The following is a 24,494-nucleotide window of genomic DNA, read 5'->3' as shown; positions in this document are numbered from 1 at the left end:
TGGAATACAAGACAAAGAAAAGCTGTCTAGTATTTCAGTCTCTCACCCTTCTTGGTGGCTAAAACAAGATTTTATAATAATGTTTATGTTTAGAATTTCTGCAGTAATAAGCAGATCAGTATCAGTGTGTATGTAGTAAGTTTAAAGAGCTGTTAATAGACAGTTGGATGGCTCAGGAATTTAAAACCTTCATTACTATGTCATCAGTTCAAAGTCAACTCAGTTTACCAGGGATCCCTGATAGCATCAGTCTATCCTTCCCAGATGAAGCAGGTATGCTTGTCCAAACATGGAATTGCAATTCCACAGAAAATTCAGAAATTGCAAATTTTCCACTCCACACACTTCCCTACAAAACATCATTTTTGAAGAAATGGTCTTTGGCCATTTTTTAAATTTTCGGTGCTCATTTTTAAATTTCTTTTGGCTTTCAAAATGTTCATAAACAGACAAAATTAAAAACATTGCAAAAAGTAAAACGATGTAACAATAAAAATATCAAAAATAACAGTTTTCCCCAAGAAATACATTATGAAAATATATTTTATGGTTATGGTCAAGAAAGAGCGTATCCTATCAAAATTTGTCATTTTGGTTATTCTCCCAAAGTGAAATCATGATGAAAGATTCTATTTTGGTTTTTTTTTTCATAGAAAAATATGTCTGTTGAAGCTCCCCAGTAAAACAAGTCAAAACCCTAATGCAGCAGTCAGCATAAAATGCATTGGTAATTTCCATCAAACCTGTTGCTCCCTCACAAACCCCTTCTAGAACAGGGGATTTGAACAGCCTCAGTGGAGCATCTGCCTTACTGGGTGCTGGGGTAGACTCATGTCACTCCTAAAATGACGTGGCAAGGCCAGGACTGGGGCAGTCTTATGGGAGAGGTTATTTTGTTCTTTCCTTTCTCAGTCCCATTTTTAGCTACGCACAACCTTTGGTAAAGATGTCTTATGCTATTAACAGAGTCCCTTCTACAAGCACTGCTCTGTTTTAGAGGCAACATCTAAAAATGCCTATCTATGGAAAAGTTTGAAAAATAATCATGGAGACAATTTTAGTTAATGCATTTTGTTTGTATACAAATTCCTTAGGCTAAGGCTAACTGCTTACTTGGAGTATTCTGTTCAGGACGTCCTAATAATCCTAGTGATCTTGTGGTCATTTTCCACAGCCACCAGTTACAATCTTGCAAAAGGGACTATAACAAAAAAGGAAATGAAGGAGAGAGGGAGAGAGGGAGTGAGGGAGGAAAGAAGAAGGAAGGAAGGAAGGAGAAAAAGAAAGAGAAAAAGAAAGAAGTAAAGAAGAAGAAAGCTACAACACAATGTTTCTTTCATAGTGTAAATACAACATGGTAACTGTCTGTTACAGGCTGCTATCCACCACAAAATGCTCCATGATGAGACAGTGCATCTTTAGAAATACATAGTTGTAGGTTTTAGTTATTTTCCTGATGAGTCTCACCAAGCAGGGCCAGAGGGCTGAAATGTAACTTAGTGTTTCTCTTCCCATCTCCACCATCACTGGGAGAAGACAAAAGTTATCTACGAGTGATGGGTTTCTGCCTTCCAAAGCCAAGCAAGGAGTCCAGTGTCGATTCTTTTTTTGTGTGTGAAAGGTCACTTTGCATTCATCTGTGTTGCTGTCCACAGGGGGAATTTTCTTAATGAATTGGATTCTGAAAATGGGTAAGATAAGGGTGAGGTAAGTCTGGTTTCCAGACGGTGAAATGCTCGGGACAGTGGTTGTATTTACTCCTATATTAAATAAGGAGAAAAATTCATCATCTCTTTGGCTCTGCCAATGTCAGGTGGAAGGTAGGTGCTAATCTAATGTAAATAATAATAAAGGAGGCAATTTTCTTAAACCACAAAACTTGAATATGGAAAATCTCCACTTTCATTCCTAAAAAAATCTCTCTGGCTTTATCACTTTTTTATTGAAGGTTTCCTAAGCTATGACTCTTTCCTCTGTCTATGGTTTTCAGCTCTTTGTCTGTGAACGCTTCATGGTCCAGAAAGTATTTCTAGGGTTCAGAAAAAGGTGAATAAGTAAAGAAAGTTCACATATGCTCTAGAGTGACCTATACACATGAATGATTGTGGAAAATTGAAAAGGCTTGGACATCCATAAAGCAAAAACTTGCACCTGCAGTCACTGAGAAGCAGAGGAATCTTGGACACGGATATCTGGGAACGATCAGTCTAAAAGACTTTCCCATAAGCTACTTTACAAATAAGTGGAGATGATATAGGATTGTTTCATGATGCTTTTTAAGACATGCAATGAAACTTATAAACTGGTATTGTCTTCAAACAGAGTATCTAGGAAAGCCAGACAAGTTTGGGATTTCATACATACAACATGTAGGTCCTGCTTCCCTGATAAGAGAAGTTTGTACTTACAGGCTTTTTGAGTAAGCATGAACAGAAAGATATTTTCCCTTAGGAAAACTCAAGGTTAAAGAAACTATTGAACAAAATCACTTGCTAATATTCTTTCAAAAGAATAATGTAGTGTTGGAACTGTTTCACTCCCATCATTAGGTTGTAGCTTCCTATTTTGCCTTTTATATTTTTCTGAGCTACAATAATTTCATATTTCTCCTGGTATGGTGTCTGACATCAGACTTAGCCACATACTCTGGATGCTGGCGAGATCTGATGGGTTTTGGTCATCTTCTGACATTCTTCTGCATCCTGTGGCTGGAATTGTACCTCGTCTCTTCCCTGGTAATGCACCTTATAGAAACAGGCACCAGCCGACCTGCCTACTTCTGCATGTGAACGGCCCTTTCTTTGGAAAACTTTGTCTCGTTGTTGAGATACACCTTTTGGCAATTATTATTACTGTTAATTTTTTAGAAACAGAAAAACTCTACACACGTTTTCTGCAAGGCTAAAGTTTCATTGTGTCCAATAAAGTATTCACATTTTATATCATCTGAGGGCCCGAATCAAAATATCCTTGTACTTACGGTTATGTAGTTTATACCCACATGTGTGCACGTGCACACACACACACACACACAGACACGTGATCATATTCACATTCAAGGAGGATCATGATATATATAGGTAGAAATGACTCCCTTTCCCAGTATTTTTAACTAAGGGAGACAAGGAAAGAAAGTCATTGTGTCTTTGACTACATCACATCAGCGGTAAATGTAGATGTATAGTAATAAATGCTTTGTGTTAAGCTGCTACATCTCCAATGATATAGCGCATCTGACTGAAGGGAATAATTTAGAGAATGCCTACTTTTCTTCTTTGGCAAAGCTAGCAGTCAGTTGTTGTTACTGAACTCTGAGTTCACTCACAGCAGGAGGCAGCTCCCACGTGAAATTGTGATGAGGTGTGAGATAATTCCCCATCACCAGTTTCTAATTTCTAGTAAACAAAGAGAGGTAGAGAGAGGGGGCATATTAGCTTCCACAGTGCAGAATGCTGCCTTTCCGGGTCAGTGTAGCAGTATATAGGGGTGTAACTTTCATGCAAAATCCCAGCTTCAACTTAAAATTAACTTAACTTTTTGGGTCAAGACTTTCAAATTTTTAGACTGGCACCTGCACAAGTAGCCTGATGGTTAGCAACACTAACAGACAGAGATGTTGACGTCAGTGAGAGTTACATGCATTGAACATATTTGGAAATCAAATTACTTGTGCCTCTCTGTCCTACAAAAGCATGCACACGTGCTTGACACATGAGCAGTCTTGTCGATGTCAGTGCGGCAGCCTCCATACAATTTCATACAATTAATATATAAATATTTGTGGGATTGAGAGAGTTATTTTGTGGTTTGCATGTCTTGATCTTAAGTTGAAACCAGCGAGGCCTGAGAATATTGTCTTTGCTTCTTGTAAGTGATGAAGTAAAAAAAACGCTTATTGAAGTTACTGTTTATACTGGAGAAATGTCTGAGTAATCTCAGGACAAGGTTATACAGTTAAAGCACATGTTATCTTAAAGCAAGCAAATATCGTAGCCGAACTGTAAATTGTCAAATTCAGCATATTAGAACTTACAAATGGCTGCAACTTTATCAGAAAACCAGCTAAAGGTGGAGACGCTGACACCTTGGGGAATCCTTCTGTGACAAGGAGGTGATATTTTCTAGACTGCGGCATCATTTCACTTGCTTGTTATTTGCAGATGCCCGTAGAGGAGGCATTCTGAGCCAGTGAGACACAGGAGTATCGCGGGAAAGCTTGTCTTTTCAAAGGAGCTGAGTAGTGATTGCAAATCATTTTGATTGTGGAGGTATCTCTGAACTTCTCCCAGTTACGAGTGCAAAACGGAACAGGAGATCCCAGGAAGGTCTGAACTGGAAACCAGTTATGATGTCAATTCACACATGCATTTAGAGAACATGACACTATGTCATCAGTTCAAAGTCGATTCAGTTCACCAGAGTTCCCTGATAACATCAGTTTGTCCATCCCAGGTGAAGAAGGTATGCTTTCCGAACTCGGAATTGCAATTCCACAGAAAATTCAGAAATTGCAAATTTTTCACTCCACAGTTTCCTACAAAGCAGTGTTTTTGAAAAAGGGTCTTTTGTCCATTTTTTAAATTTCAGTTCCTATTTTTAAAATTTAATTTGGCTTGCAAAACATAAACAGCCAAGTTTAAAGTTACAGACAAAAGGAAAATGACATAACAACAAAAATACCATTTTTTTCTGAAAGAATGCATTTTGAAAATATATTTTATGATTATGGTAAGGAAAGAATATATCCTATAAAAATTTGTAATTTTGGTTATTCTTCCAAAGTGAAATCATATTGAAAGCTCCTATTTGGATTTTTTTTTTGTAGGAAAATATGTCTGCTGAAGCTCCCCAGTGAAACAAGTCAAAAATCCAATGCAGCAGCCAGTATAAAATTTGTTGGTGTTTTCCATCAAACCTGCTGCTCCCTCACAAACTCCTTCTAGAACAGGGAATTTGAACAGCCTCAGTGGAGCATCTGTCACTGCTAAAATGATGTGGCAAGGCCAGGACTGGGGCAGTCTTATGGGAAAAGTTGTTTTGTTCCTTTATTTTGTTCCTTTATTTTGTTCCTTCCTTTCTCAGTCTGTTTTTCACCTACACACAACCACAAAATTCAGCAACCTCTGTATCTTTTTTATATATGTATATATATACAAATACATATATATAGATACACTCTGCAGTTTGTTTTGGTGGCTGTAGTGCCATGTGCTTGAGAACCTCAGGTGTGAGCATCAGGAGTTTCCTGCATGGCAGACTTGTGCAAAGAGAGTTTTCTTGAGCTTTTGGTGTGAACAAACTGTTCCTTAAATCCCTGTTATGAAGACAGAGAGCATGAGGGAAGAATACACACTATGTTAAAATTATTTGTCCTCACAGAGTGAGAGCTTGGCTTTGGTGGCCAAAGGAATGGTTTGCTCAAAGACAACCCAGTGAAAGATTGAATGATATTCGGAGTTCCCTGGGGCCAAGTCTCTTTGGTCTCAACGACATCCTTAAGTGGTAATTACAAAAAAGAGCTTGAGTGATTGTTTCAATACCTGTGTAACAGCAAGCATATATGACAACCTGTTTCATGAAATGCTCCCTAGGTAATATTTGGAAGTCAACTTTACAATATGAAGGTAAAAGTTCCCCACCTGTTTGGAGGGTTTCATGAAAAAAAAAAAAAAAGGATCTCCCACTGACAATTTCAAAGACCAATTTAAACAATATCACACTTTTGTTTGTTTATAGTAAGGCCCTTGTCTAAACTTGAAGATTCAGGGTTGTTTTGCCCTGGAGTAGTTTTCTTGGCACGGTTCATAATCTTTTAAATTCCAAGCTAGATTTTGGAGGAGAGTCAATGTATTACTTCACATGAAAGCTATTATCCCATATGAATAATTAGCACTCCATCCTGCAGGACAGTGAATGTGAGGCTTAGCGCTGAGCTGCTGCTAGGAATGCTGACTGTGGTTCTCATAATTTGCCGTCTGAAGTGGAATAAACTATGGGCTTGGGCTGGCTGAAACCTTCTGCCCAGGTATATGGGCTGCTTGGTGAATGAGTGCTCTTTGGAAGAAAGCCAATGGAAGCCTTTTTGCATGTATGGATGTGTGTCCTCCCCAGCACCAGGTACAGCTGCGGGAAGAGCAGCTTGCAAAAATGAAAACAGCAGTGGTGTAATTCCTTGCCAGGTGGAGGATTACAGCCTCTAATGCAACTAGACTGCAAGCACTCGCCCAAAGTCCTCTTGTTGGTAGCAGTTTCACTGCAATTTTTATCCATTCCCAAAGATGTCAGATCCCAAAATGGCAAAAGGCTGATGGAGAAGAGCAGGGCAAGGCAGATTCAGTTTATATGCTATCCCTTCCAGATTGCCAATCCCAGGTTCCCAACCCACATGCGAGACAATTTCTGGTCACGCTTACAGCAGCTTCTTGTTATCCCAACTAACACTTTATTACATCTGCTTTCTAAATGAATCCGTCATCATGATGTAGGAATACCAGTTGCTTGCTGTAATCTATATAATACAGCCTAGATATCTTTATAGACGGATAATTCTAGCATAAATCATTTACCCCAACACACATGTAACTCATATGTGAGATAACGTTGGACTCTTTTAGAGCACGGGAGACTATTGTATAAAACATCCAGTACACAAACCTAAAACATTGAAAAGGGTAGTGTGTTGTTTGTTATGGAGGTGCAAGCAGTCATAGCAACCTGGAGAAAAATTAAACCATGTTCTGCACTGCATCTCTGACATTAAGAAAACGTGGCTATTTCTAATGGCATGTGATGAAAATAGTTTTAATTCCAGGGCTTTTCAGAGTGCTCCCAGAAGTTTGAAATATCTCAGGAATGACATTTCTAGACGAATTGTGGAACTCGTTTATGAGAGTCTGAGGTTCACACCACAGGTATTTGCACATGACCTCAAAAGTCAGCGAGCTTACCTGTGAGAGGACAGGTAAAATGAACACTTCGCCATTGACCTGGGCTATTTTTACCCAATATCAGATGTTTTCACAAATGTTGACTAATTAGTCTTTCTAATTATTTTTTTTTTTGCTCTGACTTGGATATTCTCTAAAAGTGTGGAGCCTTAACAACATCTAACTGTTCTGGAGAACAGAAGAATAGGAATTTGCACCTAGTGAACGCTAAGGCTTTGTATGAACACTGTGGCCATATCATGTTTCTTCCTGAATGGGCATGTTTTGAGAAAGAGAGAGTAAAAGAGAGACAATTCATTGAAGAATTTCCAAATTAAATACTCCTCCCTTTATCCCACTGGAATTGAGTGCTCAGCATATAGTTTTAATGCCAGAAAGGACTGGTTTTGATCATCTCACCTGACAAAAGCCATAGATTTTTATCAACTGGTTTCTTCGTTGAGCCTCTCACTTCTGTTAGTAGGGTACATAGGTTCAATTTCAAGGCTTCACCTGAGAAAGAATTCGGCATACCCTTGAGCAAGTAATTTGGTTGGAGATCCTGACTGTCAGGAATGCATGCCTTTGCTCCTGAATGTAGTTAGCATAGTTGCCAGATGTTGGATCTTGCTCTACTCTTTTCCATTAGTTTAAAAAAGCCCTCTGCTATCAGAGGTATTTACAGACCATGTTCAGATCGCTTTTTACCTTTGTGGGGATAAACTAAACAGACTGAAGTCCAGGAGTCATAAAATGCCCCCTCACAAAAAGCTTTAACTGTAGATTGTTGCTCCCTCTGAAAGGTGACTGTAAAAACAGTACCGCGGAGTTTCATGTTTATGACTTTAATGGTTTCTATATAAAGAGCTTTGGTTTACCAGTTAAAATGCTGCGTGACTGGCTGCCAGATCTCTCAGTTTTATCATAGTCTCCAAGGGAAGTTGAGATTTTTGCATCCTGTCCGTCATCGCAAGCATCAAATGCAGATTAAATCAGAGCAGGGCTTGAAGACTGGTGTTGAGGTCCATGGCCTACCTCCCTCTTCCCACAGAGGAAAGGGATCACACGCTTGGTGAGATCACGCTGTCTTGTGTCATGCAATGTGACTCGGAGGTTGCTCATCCCCTCCCTCCCCTGGATCCCTCCTTGTCCCCTGCCAGCAGGAGCCATGCCCACTTCAGCATCTTCTCTGGGTGGTGCTATGCCCTTGGCTACCCCATGTGATGGCAGCACCGTCAATAGCCTTCATTGGGTTAGCGGCAAACGTCACCCTGTGAAGGCGGGCGGGTGGCCCTGCTAATGAGTCACAAGACGGAGCAGAGGTCTGAGCTCACTCCTTCAGCCGCGCTAGCTCTCCCCTGCAAATACCAAGCAAAGCAGTGTGCTGCTCTCCAAAAAAAAAAAAAAAAAAAAAAAAATTCAAACATCCTGTGCACAAAAAGCAGCAGTTATGTTCGGTGAGAGGATTTCATTTTTACACTGTCATTTTTTCGCAGCAATGCTGCTCTTTGAGGCAAAAGAAGCCTTTTTTTTTTTTGTCTTGTTGCATTTGGTAGGTGTAAGTAGAAAGAAAATTCCATACTTTAGAGATAGGAGTTACTAAAATAGTGGATTAGATTGGTGACTATAGGGAGAAAAACCTAAATACAGGAGGGAAAGAAAAAAGGAAGAAGAAATGAAGGAAACCAACAAATTTTTGAGGAAGAAATACAGTGTTTCTTTTTCTCTCTATTACTCTTTCTTCTCACCACTCCTTCCAATTTAAATCTTTCCTTGGGTTGTAGGCACCAATCCAGCAACTATATGAAGCCAGTAATTAATTCTATGTATGGAAATAGTGTTATTAACTTAAATGACCCCAGTCAAGATCAGATTTCTGTTCCTTTTTTCTATAACGTACATGTAGAATTGTATTTCCCATGATGGAATATTTCTTTTGCAATTTGTTAATTGCCCTTTTTATTATGAAGCGAATTTGTACTCTGAGAGCTACAAAAGGGCGTAGGGCTCCAACAGCACTTAGAAACACAGTCAGATCTGCAATGGGAAATAAAGAGATGAATTAAATGTTCCCCACACGCTTTCCGAACCTGGAACACAAGCTATGGATGTGTCTTTTAACAAGTTAACTTCTCCCTTAGCACACCCGCACAGTCAAATAGGTAAACCTCAGACTGCACCCAGAGCTGAGGAAATCCAGGCTCTTGCGTGTTGGAGATGCGCGTGCCAGACTCGGAGGAGCAGCAACAAACACCTCCAGTTGTCTTTTAACAGGTGGGGAGCTGGATGCTGGGGAAACTCTGCGTAATTCCTGCATTTGCCTCAGTTGCAGGGTAACAGGTGCAACACCACTCCTGCTGGTCTCTAAAAAACTAACTAGACAGTAATGCTATTAATCTTCTTTCTAAAACACTGGGATTCAGGCTGCAATGTTCTAAGCTGGGTATCATCACCATCTTTCCTCTGATGTTTTTACCATATGGAAAAGAGATTTCCAAATATATTTCACAAGCTGTGTCCTTTCCATTGCCATTAATGATATTTAATTTCTAAAGATATATGTCTGCTTAAATATTTATTATAAATAAGCCTGCATTATAGAGTTATAGTCCATTTTAAAATGCAGATCATCTCTAAAAAAGAGATTTAATACAGATCTTATGCAATATTAATCAATTAAAACTAGTTCCAGGGATTCATAGTTGCATAATGATTTATAAATAAAAAATAATACTGGAGGATATGTTTCATTTTAACTATTTTATTTTTTTTTAATTCAGTTATATCTAATATTTTGGTAGTTAAATTGAAATCCTGCTACATAATTTACATCTGAGAACATAAGCTAACATCTGATTTGATTTCATCTTCTTTAGGATGGATATAAACTATATTCTGCAGATTCATAGGGACGTTGTATTTGTGGGATTTGTTATAATTAACCTAACGGCACATAAGTAATGCAGGTATAGTAGTCATTAGCAATCTTCCATTGTGGCTAAAGTCTTCTCAGAAAAAGACGAAGAATGATACGGATTCCTTAAGAAGACCAAAGAGACAGGTCTCCAGTAATACATCTGTCAGGGGCCGCTCCCTGCTCTAGCCAGTGCCGTGACACCACTGACATTTATGTACACTATTTTCTGCAGGCAATGGATATTTGTTGCAAGTGTTGTCCAGACTTGGCCCTACCTAGAGTGTGAGATCTAACACAGTTCTGGTGTCAGGCTGCGTTGGTTCAAAGGAAAAAAGCAGTTACTTTTCTTCCGCTGATGTCTGAAATGTTTGGTTGATACAGCCAGTCTAAACTGAAGGAAAGCCTTCATAGGATTTACCAGATTTACCTTCCTGTATGTATTAATTGGAAAGTTACTATTTAATAGCTTTGCATTGTCTCAGTTAACTCTTTTTTTTTTCCAGAAAGGAAATTTCCAAAAACATTAGGAAATTTATATTGATATATTGTATTAATAGAATATTTGAAACTTGCTGAGCCTTCAGAGGATCATGGTGTCTTAAATGCATTTACAGATTCAGAATTATGCCGTGGTATTATTGTGTAGTTCAGTTTGCCCTATTTTCCTGTATCCCTCTGTTGTTTCTTATCTCAGTCTTATACTGAAAAACCCTTCGGATACGGACCAACTTTTGCTTCCGACATTGTGCCCAAGGTAGGGTAGTCTTGACCCATGAAGCCTTGATGATACAAATAATCATAGCAAAAGGCCATTGTGATCATCTGTTTAGGTTTCCTGTAGTAACACAGATCTCAAGACTTCCTTGAATTGATTCTTGTTTGAATTGCAGTGAGTCTTGGAAAAAAAAGTACTCAATTGTGATTTAAGTATTTCCAGTGATGGAGAATCCATCACAATCCTCTGCAACTGATGAATGTTAATTATCAGCACTTCTATCAACCGTTACCAGTTACTTTAAAACAACCACAACAAAAGCTACCTGTATGTTTACTCAGAATTGCAGGTGAAAAAGATCAGTTTAGTAATCTGCAAGGGTGAATGTATCTTCATGCTGTGCCTCCTCCATCCCAAAGGATATCATATTTCTCCTTATTTAACCCCAGGTGCATTGGAGGGTGCTTGGGGAGATGGCTTTACTTCTCTTAACAGCTAGCAAACAATGGGACCGACCAAGCAACTCACAGTGAAATATGTAACACTGTGGATTTCACTTTTTCCTGCTGCAAAATGTCCATGAGCAGCTCATACATTATTTAACATGGCTCTTCAGAATTCCTCTGCGGAACTGTACATTTGTCTGTGTGTGCAAGAAAGAGAGAGATTATTATTCCTTCCCGATGAATTGCTTGGAAAGTTCCCTGTAAACATTTGGGTCTTGAGAAATATTATCTATGATGGATCATATCAGTATCTCGGTATTATTTCTGGACTTGACCAGTTCTGACAGCTGGTGGAATGTATTTGGACTTTGGCTCTGGCATGCAGACACACAGTTAGAAAATTCAAAAAACTGAAACAAAACAAACAAAATCTCCCCTTTTTGGGCCAATCAGGCCTTATCTGAGACATCATTATTACGAATCTTGTGTTTACTGGTGAAACCCGTGGACAAACCATGAAATGGGTGCACCTTACTGGAGTCAGGCTGGCCCTGAGGACCTACAGCATGTCTGTGTGTCCCACCAGAGGTCTGAGACCACCTTGCCAACAACTGCCTTGGTAAGAAGAAGTGAGTGACAGGTTCATGTTTCACCTCTCCTCTCATCCTCCACCTATACGTGCACAACTCATGGCTTTACAGCCTTCAGCAACTGGTAGAACCTCAGGTAGGCAGCATAGGACAGCAACCCCTGGACATAGCCTGGTCCACCCACTGCCTCTGGCTAGCTGGGAAGGGAGTGCTCCTCAGTAACAGGAATGTGGACTGGGTGCCTGCCAGGCACAGCAGCATCTAAGATTTGAGGACATTAAATAAAGATTGCTTTTTACTAACAGTCCTCTGTGAAATTAGAACCTGCTTTTTCTGATTGATTGTTTGTTTGTTTTTAAGTACCTGAGACTGAAATACAGCTAACAGCCATTCTTGGTATGGCTTGTATTATGAAACAAGAAATTATTTTAATTGCTCTGGCAATTCCCTTCCCATTGCTGTAAACAAAATGATTTCCTTCAGCAGCAGTCTGACTCACGTTGTGCTCGACAAAAGAGCTGCTCGATCCACCGGGGCTGGTGCGACGGCTGCGTGGGGGCTGCAGCCTCTCCCCTCCCATGGACTGCAGAGCATGGGATGGATTTACAGCCCAGCCAGGGGATGCTGGTGGAGCAGGGACCGACATCTCGGCCCTTTGCTTCGCCCCATCCTCACCTAGCTCAGTTTATACAGACTCGGCTTCTCTCCCTCGCAAAGGCATTAATTGACAAGCCATTTCAGTGGTTTGTGTTTGGAAACAGTTTTAGCATAGGGAAAGGCAAGAGCGCTGTGCCGAAAAAGCCCTGAGAACCCTGCTCTGTTTGAATGATTTCTAGATTGAAGTACCTTTGTGAGGTTTGGAGTTTTTTTCCTTGAGCATGTTCATCCCCTGTAAAGGAATTAAAGTCAAGACAGAAAAGCAGATTGAATCCAAAGGAGTAGGAAAGGGATATAGTTTCATGGGTAAAGTCCTGTGGATTTTCTCTTCAGATGTGCAGATCTACAGATTGATGGACTCAAGGCAAGACACAACTATTAGGAAAATGCAGCTCTGGCACTGCACAGCCTGCAGAACTTCCTCCGCTGGTGTTGGCTTTGAGCTCACGATGTCAAAATTATTGATTTAGACATTTTACTATTGATTGCACAATTAAAGCGTGAGCGGGGGGAGGAATATGCAGCCGGTTATGGTATTCATTTTCACTTTATATTACTCTGAGACACATTATTTATTTGTGTGTTGCTGTTGGATAAGATTGAAGTGTGTCTTTAGACATGAGTTTGGCCCTTGGCAAGTAAAACACCTTGGATGAATATCCAGTCGTAAGCCAGCAGCACTGTTATATGAAGACTGCATTAACGCTTTCATCTTCTGAGTGCTTATTCATAATGATGTAGTTAACTAAATGCCCGTAACTTTCTCCATAAGCCTAAGAAGTCTGTATTATTAATAAACATGTCCTTTGTTGAGCCTTTGAAAACTCCTCTATATACTCAATGCTCAGGTAAAAAAGGGAGACATGAAGAGAGGTTTTCCAAGACATTTCAGGGTGCAGAAATGATATCATGACTTTTTTTTCTTAAATTCATAATAATTTTCTGTAGGCTACACTCTGACCAATATACAGTTTAAATAGTGTTTAAAGATCTCAGATATTATTTAAGAGGCACAGTTATGTTTCTACGCACCTGGAGAAGTATCTGTTTTTCCTTCATGTATCTCTCAAGGTGTTAGTGGAACCATGGAAGCGTAGAGATGCCCCAGTTAGAATTTGCGCATAGACCTAAGAAATCCTTTGATAGCGATACATACGCATCTTAATTAAGTAAAGAAGAAATGCCTAGGAACTGCTTTGTGTAGTAGATGCTATAGCAAAACTAAGCAAGGTACTTCTCAAAAGTGTGTCCCAAGTATCTTTGAATCTGAAGGCAGCAAGAGTAAAATCTTCCTGATGCAGTGGAAAGCAATAGAGAGAGAATTTGGAAAGAATGGAATGCAGATTCAATGGCAATTATTTTCTATTAAAATGAGATATGAGAATGAATTATAACTTTTTTTTGTATGTCAAGTTTTATTATAAATGCCAAATAAGCTGGAACTGCAAGAGCTAAGAATTCTTTAAAGGGTACCTCAGGTAACTCACAACATTTACCTAGGCATAATCTTAGCATTGTTTTCAGTTGGGATATAATACTGGTTTCCTCTGGTGGCTGCACTTATTCAGCCTGAGATAAAGCAGGAGAGATGCTATTTATAATAACTCCTTCCATTAAACTCTTAGCTTGTGCTCTACACCACAGATAAGCGTCCAGCAGTCTACGTAGTTCAGATTGCTAACCATTCAGACACCAGTCTGGGCTTCATCCCATAATCAATAATCATCCATCCTTCATTTTTATTGCTACCTAAGCATAACTACTAAATAGATATGGTGAGAGATATATACCACTATCACCACTAAAACATCTTTGTTCAACATCCTGCCCGTGACACAGCAACACTCTCTTTTTTCTCCTTTTCAAAAGATTTGCCGTATTGATGAAGTGGGTTTGCCCTTAAATGCCTGCAATCTGGGTTGGGAAACCTCATGCAGCTAGTTTACAGAACATTTTTTCACTTACTTCTTTTCTAATTGCATATAAATCATAGCTGAAAACTTGATCTGTAGGTTTGAACACACACAGCCTCTGGAAGATGTGATCTGAACTCAAGGTTGGATCAGATTGGAGATTTTGCAAACGTTTCTTGTTTTTATATCATAAAATTCTGAAGCCAGAAACACTCACCTTGAGAATACTCCAAATCACGTGGGACAAACCCATCACTAATCAAAGCACAAAATTTACGATCTATTACAAAGAGAGCAGAAGAGTCTCTTGGTATTGTTGGGGTTAAGTATTCAATAATCAATTGCATTTGGTTCAAATTATTAGCTTTTCCTTTCTTTTCTTCATTTGTTTGCATACCTGTGCCAGCTCAGGTTATATAATTGGTCATACAGGTTGCATAGGATTAAGTTTCTTCATTTGGTTTGCCTGATGCTTATAAAGAGGAAAATTATGAGCAAAACAGTTTTGGCTTTGAATTTTCTGATACACAATACTTTGAACTAAAATTTGTTCTGTGAATGCTTAAAAACATTTTGCACTTTTGTATAGTTGGGTTAGTAAATAACACAATTCTTCATTGCCCTTAATCCAAATTAAATATTTTTCCCAAATATACCAATCTTTCATGGAAAACCGAATGGCATTTTGATAGTGTTACTAATTTCTAGTTAGTGACCAATAATTGGAAATCCAAATTATTCAAGGTTGCTTTTTTCTATATTCAGGATGTTATTATGAGTTCACTGCTTAAGAGTTGTGCAGGAATGTTTTCTTGGCTTTAATGTGAGTAGTCTTTCACCCCCTGAATTCTGTTCCAATTTATGAAGACCATTTCCTCCTCCAAGTTGAATCCATGCAGAAGCATGGACTCGTATGCACGTGAACAAGGTTTAGGGCAAAACTTGACCTCAAATTTTTATTTTGTTCAAAACCAAAACCCAGATGAGAGCACTAGATTTTCTAGCTCTCTGACAAAGATGAGCAGTATTGAGAAATCTAAGTTACTCAGGTGCAGTCAAGGAAGACAATGTGGTTTTCAGGTCTGGAGGTTTGAACCCAGGCAATTTAAAGGAATGTTGATTAAACTGATCATCTTCTAAGGAAATATGTTCAGTAGCTTCTCCAAAATGAAGATTCAGCTGGCTTATTGGTTATCTGTCTACAGACCAAGAAGTTCTTTTCTCAGCCTACAGTTCAGGCAAACAGGACACATTGTCAGTAGGGAAGGGTTGAAAGGCTTGTGCTTTGGTTGAAATGGAGATAGTCATCTTTGGGCTGTTCACAACAGGTTACGCACACAATGGGTTACGGCAATTCCCATGTTATTAAAAACTATAATCACAGCTGGTTGCATTGCAGGCGTCCAAAGTATCCAGGAGTTTATGTGACTAAAGCTCATGCCATAACTACTTCTTGGTAGAATTTGCCAATTTAAAATCTTAGACTTTAAATGTAATAGATAAAGTGAAATAATTAAAATGTCCTAGGGAAATCAGAATTCAAAATAACTCAATTCATTAGAATTAACTCTGCCTGGCACGGTACAGATTAGGCAACATGGATTATTGTTCCATATTTATTTTCTGATTATGGTCTAAATATGATCTGCATTTCCACAGCAAACTCCTGAGTTAGGAACGTTATTCTCTGTTTTCGATCAACTTAAAATCACACCTATACGCCTCATTTTGACTGTGTGTATTAAGCATTCAGTTTTCAGATAATCATGCACATCAGAGCACTTATAGATCATCTCAGACGTGATGGGAAAAACATCAGCTCTTGGGTAACCAAAACCTGTCCCAGTCAGGTATCTCTCCCTTCCAGGCCCACTGTATCATGTTTCTAGGTAAAGAACAACACCCTTCCTGGAATGCTCCCCCTTAGGGGGAACACCAAGTTAAAAAACCCAGGGAACTTGCATGAGATAGTGGCATGTCTTTGATTCATTGATCCTAAGGACAGTGCTGAGACATCCTCAAGAATTCAGTGGTTTTGGAATCTGAGTTCCAGTTTGCCAGGGGTTTTGCTATCCCAAAACCATGGAAGTTGAAGAGTTGGGGTTTTTTTGTTGTTTTTGTTTTGTTTTGTTTTTTTAATTTCCTGACAGTGAAAATGCTGGTTTCATGTTTTAAATTTGGTCGGGAAGAGCAAGAATTAGTCTTCCTCTCAATAGCCTTATGTTCACCTACATTATGTCAGCATGAAGTCAGTAAATGATGTTGGTATTAAAAAAATGAATCCTTTTCCTTTCCTGTATTTGGATCACCTGTGGATTATATCTCTGCAGCTGCAACAAGACCCCAAAAGTCCATAAAGCTGCTCTCGGTGTTTCCACATGCAGTCTAATTGCAGGGTCACATTAAATGTAAATACCTTAAAAAGAAGGTTTCAAGAGCATGGCCTGTCACCCATCCCTGTAAGTCTAGAAGACAATCATATTATTCTTCTGTTATTCTAGTTGTACTGATATAACTTAAGATTTATTTTAATTTGAGTATAAAGACTATCTTAAAAACTTCATTTGTTTATGAGTAATGTTTTAAAACAAGTAATAATTTAGCCTGGAATGTCCTTAAGCATGTTGAAACTGTAAAATCCTATTCAAGCTGTCTCTTCTTTACTTCACTCCATTCAAAAAACTGTGTCTAAGGCTTTCAAATACTGACAGAATTGCTTGTTAACTTCATAGAAAACATCCAAACAGTTCATGGAATTTTTGCCTTGGGGAGGCATTTGTTTTTCTTGTTTGGTCAATTAAACACTGCTTTTCCTAAAAGAGGGTGTATTGTAACATCAGGTATGATAATAACCAGAAACACCAACGGGTTGTTGCAAAAAGTTTGGGTTGATGTCCGTGTTCCAGTTATGCATTTGGAAAGCTCAGGCACTCAAGGGAGGGGAAAGGCAAACTGAGGCATCTTCTGCCTAATTTTCATTGAGATTAGAGCTCCAAGCAGATAAAAAGCAGCTTTCTTATGAAGATGATAGTGCTCTAATGGCAAGGAGAAAAAAAAGCAAGCTACGTGATTATTTTTTCAATGTAAGTCAAGGGAATTTTAAATAGAAATGCTACAAAGAAGTTATCATGGCGCCATCAGAAGCATTGAGGAAGCTTTTATGCTGAAAAGGAATAGATGTAAAAAGCATACAAAGTCTTGAGCTGGATGAGCACTTAGAAAGTGCTGATTCAACACAAATATAAATTTCACAGAACACAATGTTTTCACCAACATCTCCCTGAAAAATTTTGTTTTATTTCAACACAATTAAAATGCATGGTGTTCACTTTATGTTTTATTTTTATGCTTACATTTTAGATTTATCTTCTTCATTTTGACAGAAATATCAAAATGGTATGAAGCTGCAGTGAAGCATTGTTTTAAGTCTGATGTGAACCATTGATTTTAAATTAAGTCAACCTCACGCAAAATCAAGGATTACAGATTTTGAAGCCTTGGACTTTCCCATGGGGTGTGTGCGTCTGAGGTGGGAAATCATCTCTGTGCTGGAAAGCTTTTAGACACACATGTAATTCCTTGTCAGGGAGAGGGAGATTTTGAGCACGTACTTAAGTATTGTGGTTATCTGAAGGCTCAAACAAGTGTGCAAAAGGAGTTGTGAAGGAAGCTCAGCTCCCGAGAAAAGTGGGATGGATCCATGTCAAGCTGCTGTGGGCACCTGCAGTGCAGCTGCCTGGGGCTCCTGCACACCTGCTGGGCGAGGAGAGGACGGTTCACCTGATAGAACGAGATGAATTGTGCCTGGGAGATTCCCAGTAGTTTTCTAAATTTCACACAAAAGAGTCCATCCAGGAGGGAAATCTGGCGAGTAGTACATAATCTATTTACAAGAATGAGTCTTACAAAATTTTACAAATGTATCATTTCAGATGGTGTGTTTTCTTTCATCGGTACCATTTACAGATACTGCCTTCATAGTCACAAACAAGTCAAGTCAATCCAGCGCTTGCTCTTTCAAGAGGTCTCATTGAAAAGAAGATCTGTCCTGGTCCTCTTTCCTTACATGAATGGCTTTTTAGTGTGCCACCAATTGTTTAAAATAAATTATAAGGTGTATTCTTCAAAGTTTCAATATAACTGCAGGTGAGCTTCCTCTTGATTTTGTACCTACCTTCTTGTCCTCAATCGATTATATGAAGGATGATACTGGAGTTGGAGATGGCTAGAGGAATAGCCATGTCTATACTCTCCTCTCTCCATCGGGCTGGTGAGCACGTATAGAAACCTTGGACTGCAGTCCCTAGCAAGCTTGTGGCATGCCGTAAGTACAACATGTTAACTGCAGCTCTCTCATAAAGTCCTTATTAGGCTAAACCAACAGATTTTACTCTCCTTCTTTCTCCAGGTTGCTGTGGGAGTGTAACTGATGCGCCTCATTAGAGCTTGAGATTGTGTGAGTAATCCTATTGTTTCTATCGTTCTGTGTAAAGTGTGTATAATCACCCTGCTTCCTCATGATGGTATGAGTAACCTCATTTTATGACAGGCTTTTTCCATATTCCCTATTTTTCGCACTTTAATTTGTGATTCTACTTCTGTAACTTTGGATTGATTCAGGTGAGGGAGGAGGCTGGGAGGTGGGAAGGAGGAGGGATGCAAAGGGAGAACAAAAGCACTTTTCGTTCCCTCACCTGTAACCCTTAAGGTTCGGTTTGACTGTGGGCTAGAGATCAGATGATAAGCTGAAGGAAATCACACAGACAAAATTCACGTGGCTCAGACCATGTTGCTGCAGAGAGCGATTCTCTGTTTTCAGTTTTCACAGTTCAGGTTCGTCTTCTGCTGGGGGCCGGGGCTGCACATGTCCCAGAGGAGCCCAGGAAACAGATTTTGCACCCTTTTTTGTGGGCAAGTCTGACACAACTCTGCTTTGGAGACTAAGAGGGTGCAAGGAGCTTGTGCGTGGGCTTTGCAGACCATGCCCTCTGGCAGGGGACCTGTGGGAGTGCAAGGGGAGAGAAGGGAGAGCCCAACACCTTTCTCCCTTCACTCCTTCTCCCCCAGGGAAGTGAGAAACACCTTTGGCTCCCTGCTGCCCTCAGGCTGCTGCTCCCTAGGCTGGGGGTGGCATGGGAGGCGACCTGAACCACCATCATGCAGCTCGATCCTCCCTTTCCTGCTTTGTGTTAGAGCCGGGGAGAAGGCAGGATGGCAGGGATGTTTCTCAGAGCTCCTCCTGGATGCGCCTGCGGCAGCCTGTGCCGTGCCACCTGGCCCGCAGGCTGCGAGTGCGGAGGGGAATCGCAGGGTGCCTTGTCCTGTTCCTGGCGGGTGGAAGCGGTCGCTTGGTGAAGGTTGTCACCATCCTGGGGGCCTTATCCCTGTTAGCTCCGCCAGTGCTGCTCCCGCTGATGGAGCCAAGCCACTGAGGTGGGAAACCTGGGGCCAAGAAATCAAGTGTAGGCAAGGTCTAGAGTTTGTTTACAAGTTTGCTACCTAGATGAATCATAGTGTAATAAGTTACCCTCTTAAAAAGGTATACAAATCCAGCCGCTGGCTGATCATTATTGCTGTGTCCTGGCTAATTCCGATTTCAGCAGTGATAGTCTGTCTGAGTCCTTTCCTTGTCCTCAGCTTCTAGGCAAAGCTGCTCTGCTCAGTCCAAATCTTCCACCTTCCACCATGCAGATGTTTTCATTTTGAAGTTCTTTTGAGGTCTCAGTGAAGAAGGATCTGAAAAACACAAACTTGGACTGGGTTTAGGCACAAGGATGGCATTGCTTTTTACGAATGCCTAGCAGTTACTTGAAAGCAGTCAACATGTATCTAACTTAGCTTCATTATTTCAGATGATATGTTTGTTTTCCTCTTGCTGCATATGCCCCGTTCCTGCAACTACTCAGTGTTCAGTAATGCCGGCACATCCAGCACATTGCAGTGCTTTTTTCTGTGCGTTCCTGTGTTCAGCTCCCCCAGTCAGAGAAACAGTCATATTGGGTTCTACAGTCGTGTGTATTTTGCAAGATCCCTCTGCCAGTCGTTTCCACCAGTACTGCGTCTGTCTCCGCTGCAATCTTTTGCCGCAGGAGATGGGCAGTGTTGTTCAGAGCATTTCCCAAATGCTCCATAAGGCTTTTTGCTTCTGCAATTTAAGGTTTGTTGTATTTCCTGGGGATGAGACAGTTCACGGTTTCTCGGAAGCACAGGAGAAGCAGACATACGCAAGTCTAAGGGAGAAAGGAGGTTAAACATCAGCCGCTGGATTGATGGATTGGTTTGCTTTACTTCCTTTGTAATATATGGACATAAAACAAAATCTTACATCTCACACACTGACATTTTTGGCAAACATCAAACACAGACCAAGACAAAAACAACAGGAGCACATACCAGGAGTCAGTCCCACAAAATCAACCTTTTTTTACCTTGCCGACACAAAACCCTAATCCCCATATTGTTAAAATATTTGCCTCTCTGCTTTCCTCCGTACGAGCTCAGCCCGTTTGATAGATAGTCCATTTCTTTTTAGTGTCTACCATCCTTGTGGTAAAGTTTTTATTTGCAGGATGAGAGGGGAGGAAGTCCACCGGTGATTTTCCTGTTGCTACTCATTTTATGCAAAATTTCCTCAGATGCTATAGCGATGGGTATCTGGGCGTCTTTTCTTCTGTAGTATCCAGCATGGAAGGGTCTTGATCCTGGTTTCCCATACAGTAGATACTCATCATTAGCAACTTATCAGTGCTTAGTTGATCTTAAATGATTGCTGTTGCCACTGGCTGGATAACAGAATAAATGGCAGGGAAAGCGTACGAAGGGCAAGTATTGATTGCTGTTTCAAGATATTGCCAGAAATGAGATCCACAGTAACTACACTAAAACATTACAGTACAAGTTGGTGAGACACCATGTTCTGAACTGTTTTCAGCTTTGTTGAGAACATTATTGATCATCTATATCCAAGGGGACTTGGTTTCCTAAATGTTCTCATTACAGTTTCTGGCTCGCCTACAAGCACACTAAACTGAATATACTTCGTCTGGGGAACTAAGCGGTCTCTGGTCTGCCTTGCCCTTGAATCGAAACTGCCTTCTAAGAGTCTTCCTCAGCCCTGACGTCAGCAGAGAACAGAGCTGTGTTGGAACATGAGGGGAATATTAGATCATGGAAATTAACTCAGTGGAAGGAATTAATCTAATTCCTTCATTCCTAGGTTGTTTGGGTTTTTTTTAAGTCATAACAAATTAGGAGGACTATCTAGTGCAAGAAAAAACAAACAAACAAACCTTACCCAAAACAAAACCCTAGGAAAAAACAGCAGTTCCAGGCTCAAGATGTCTTTGCTTTATGTTCTGATGTGTCCTTACTGCTGTGATTTTAATATACAGCGTGTATTATTCAGAATATGCTCTCCACTGTCTTGCATAGAGCCATGGGTTATTGATGGCACTGGAAAGTGGTAGAAAACAATTTTCAAATTCCTGGTAAAAAGGATTGTGCTGGGTAAGGTCATAGGCTGATGAGGTGATCCAGAAGTGGTGCTGATGATCTGTGATTTTGCTATTTTGGGAACATATATCCTAGGAGCAGGGCTGATTGAAACAGCTGTAAAAAATAGAGCTCTTATTTTAATTGTTAATGAGAGATGATATAAGGCATTTGTTGCAAACTGAGGCTTGTGAACATGTTGGTCATGTAACATTTCTCATATGTTGGCACTGGCTGCAGCGTTAGAGCATCCCTGAGTCTGAGGACTGATGGGGCAGTTTCCCAGCTGCCCTCAGACAGATGGAGGAATGGATGGATGCCAGACCTCTCTGCGCTTTCTCTACAGGTTTTATGTGACCCAGCAGAGCATTACTGAAACAGCAGGTCCCATACCACTCCTGTAGTAAAGGCTAATGGGTTTGTTGCTGAAATTTTTAGGTTTTCTGTGTGCAGTTGTAAGCATCCCATTTATCTAACAGCTGTGCTATTGTTCTTTATGACCACTGACTTGAATGAGTTACCAGGAGCCGTTTTCAGAAGGGGCTCTTTGCCGCCTGTGGCTTTTTTTGTCTATGCTCTTGTGTCCCTCAAAAAGAGCTGGGCTTTAAAAAGGTGTGACTCAGCACAGTTGTGTCATGTCATTTATTATTATTTCTTGCTGAGAGCCTTGGGCATTACCTCAACACAATTATGAAACAGGGCCCTATTGTGACTAGCCCTGTATGCAAATAAGTTGAAGGGTAGTCCTGTTACAAATTGAACAATACAACGAGAAGTACCAGCTAGAGACAACAAAATGAGTGCAAAAAAAGAAGGTAATATTGTAGCCATCAGCGGTTGGATTAGTCTGCAACTGCCACAGCTGAAAACACATGATTTCTAGTTTGCAAAAAGCTCCTTAAAAAAAAAAAAAAACCAAACAAAAACAACAACATAAAATTTGCGCCGTTTTTATAAGTCAAACAGGAACAAAAGTTTTGAAGTTGTGTACCCATTGAAAAAGTGATTGCAGAATGATTAAAATTGGGTACTAGCAAACCTGGACTTGCATCTCATGATCCTTGCTGCTGAAGAACAGGTCTGTTTCTGTGGCTGGTGGTTGTGTTCTTAGTCCTGTCCTTCTCTTATAGCACACTTCTGCAGAAGGCTTCATGGTGGGACTGAGAGTGTGCTGAGCCTCAGACCAGCTGGCTCCGCCAAGATGTCCACTGCTCCAGAGAGGACTCCCAGAATCCAGCCCTGCTCCCATGGCAAAGCACATGGCCACCCAAAAAGACACCATTAAAACTGGGGTTTCAGAAAGTTCCAAGCTCTCTGCTGCAGAGCTTGAGCTCAGTTAGATTAAGATCTTCAGTACCTTTGGTTCAGTTTCATGGAAGTCTATCTCCAAACAGCACATCTTGAAAGCACTAAAAATGTTCCTTGGATCCTGAGTGCAGGAGTCCCTGGAGATGTGCCAAGGGTCCAGGCAGAGTCCCTGTGAACAGTATCTTCAGTCTCCCAATGTTCACTGAGTACACGCTATCTTGCGGTTCGCTTCATGTCTTGCTGTTGATGAAGTTTTCCTCTAGGAAAACTATGATGATCTCTAATGATAACATGTAAGGGTCTAACCCCTGCCAGGTGTCTGATAGACCTTGTGGCTGCAAAATGCATTTCATTTTTGGGAAGCTTTGAAAGGGCAGCAGTGATTCTGCTTTGTATATTTTCATGAGAGCTCAATTAAGACTTAAGGTCCATCTTCAGAGGCATGGTGGCTGAGGGAAAATTACATTGTTGGGTCAAGAAGATGGGTTGATATGAGCATCAGCAGCTGGGTGCCACAGAGATTGTGAGAACCCTTTTCAAGATCCTGCCATTTACCTAATGATCTATGACCCGCTATACAGATTGTGGAATTTGTTCTTTTTGTCTTGGCTTGGAAGGAAATAATTAAGGGTTTGAGTATTAACGGCAGCTGATAGGTTTCCACTTACTACCATGGTCTTTGAGTCCACTCATATTCGAAATCTTTGGTTATCTCTCTGCAAGAATGTGGTATATGTCCAGGCGTGGTTGTATTGTCCTTATTGTCACTGGTTTCCTTTGCCAAACACCAGCAAGGTAAAAGGTTTTAATGCCCAAGTCAGCACTGAGGGAAAAAAAAAATCATTAAAAAAAGATCCATTTCTGCCCTGCTGCAGAAAGCTATACCTGACCTAAGGGTACTGACTTTCTCTAATTTTATTTTTTGTAGCTATTAGTATTTACATTGTGAGATCACTGGAAATTGAGGAGATGTAGGATCTAGAAAGGAAAGCATAATGATTTTTGAATCTTCAGATTGAGATATATAAGAAACATACTTTGCAAATAAATATCACATAGTACAGAAAATATAGAGGTAGAAGACGATATTTCACTGGGACTGAGAAATTTTGTGTCCTTTCTTAGAGCCAAGGAAAAGAAAAGGAATGGAGATAGTGGAAAAAGCAAAGTAGCAACTCTGCTCCTCTTCTGAATCTCCCCTTTCCCCAAATCCTTGTTGAAAAGGTTGGGTGTGAACAGGAAAGGTGTGACTAGGCAAAGTAGGCATTGAAGTGACATTTAGATAAAACAAGTTCACAATAAGAAATTAACAAGAAAGGGGTTGCTCATACAGGTGGAGTTGAGACATGGGGAGGAGCATAGCAGGGTCCATGAGGAGGTGTGAAACCCTAAGTCAACTCTTTTTACTAGTCCTTTTCCAGTTTAAGTTAGTCTCAGGGGGCATAGGCAAGGCGGGGGTTGACAGCTGAGGGATGAAAGGTCAGGACATGGCAGCAGCGTGGTGGGTCAAAGCCCACAGCCACCCCAGGCA

At 40.3% G+C, this 24,494-nt stretch overlaps 1 long non-coding RNA gene across 1 annotated transcript in view; it reads left to right on the top strand.

Annotated features, from left to right (window-relative positions):
• Positions 1-24,494, top strand: part of LOC134519842 (uncharacterized) — an 84,822-nt gene that overhangs the window by 34,326 nt on the left and 26,002 nt on the right. Inside the window, exon 3 of the long non-coding RNA XR_010072313.1 lies at positions 18,573-18,620. This is a non-coding gene — a long non-coding RNA (uncharacterized LOC134519842). The remainder of the gene's footprint in view (positions 1-18,572; positions 18,621-24,494) is intronic.

This window comes from Chroicocephalus ridibundus, chromosome 1 (assembly GCF_963924245.1).
Source record: "Chroicocephalus ridibundus chromosome 1, bChrRid1.1, whole genome shotgun sequence".
In the NCBI taxonomy this organism is placed as follows: Eukaryota; Metazoa; Chordata; class Aves; order Charadriiformes; family Laridae; genus Chroicocephalus; species Chroicocephalus ridibundus.
This window is presented reverse-complemented; position numbering and strand designations above follow the sequence as displayed.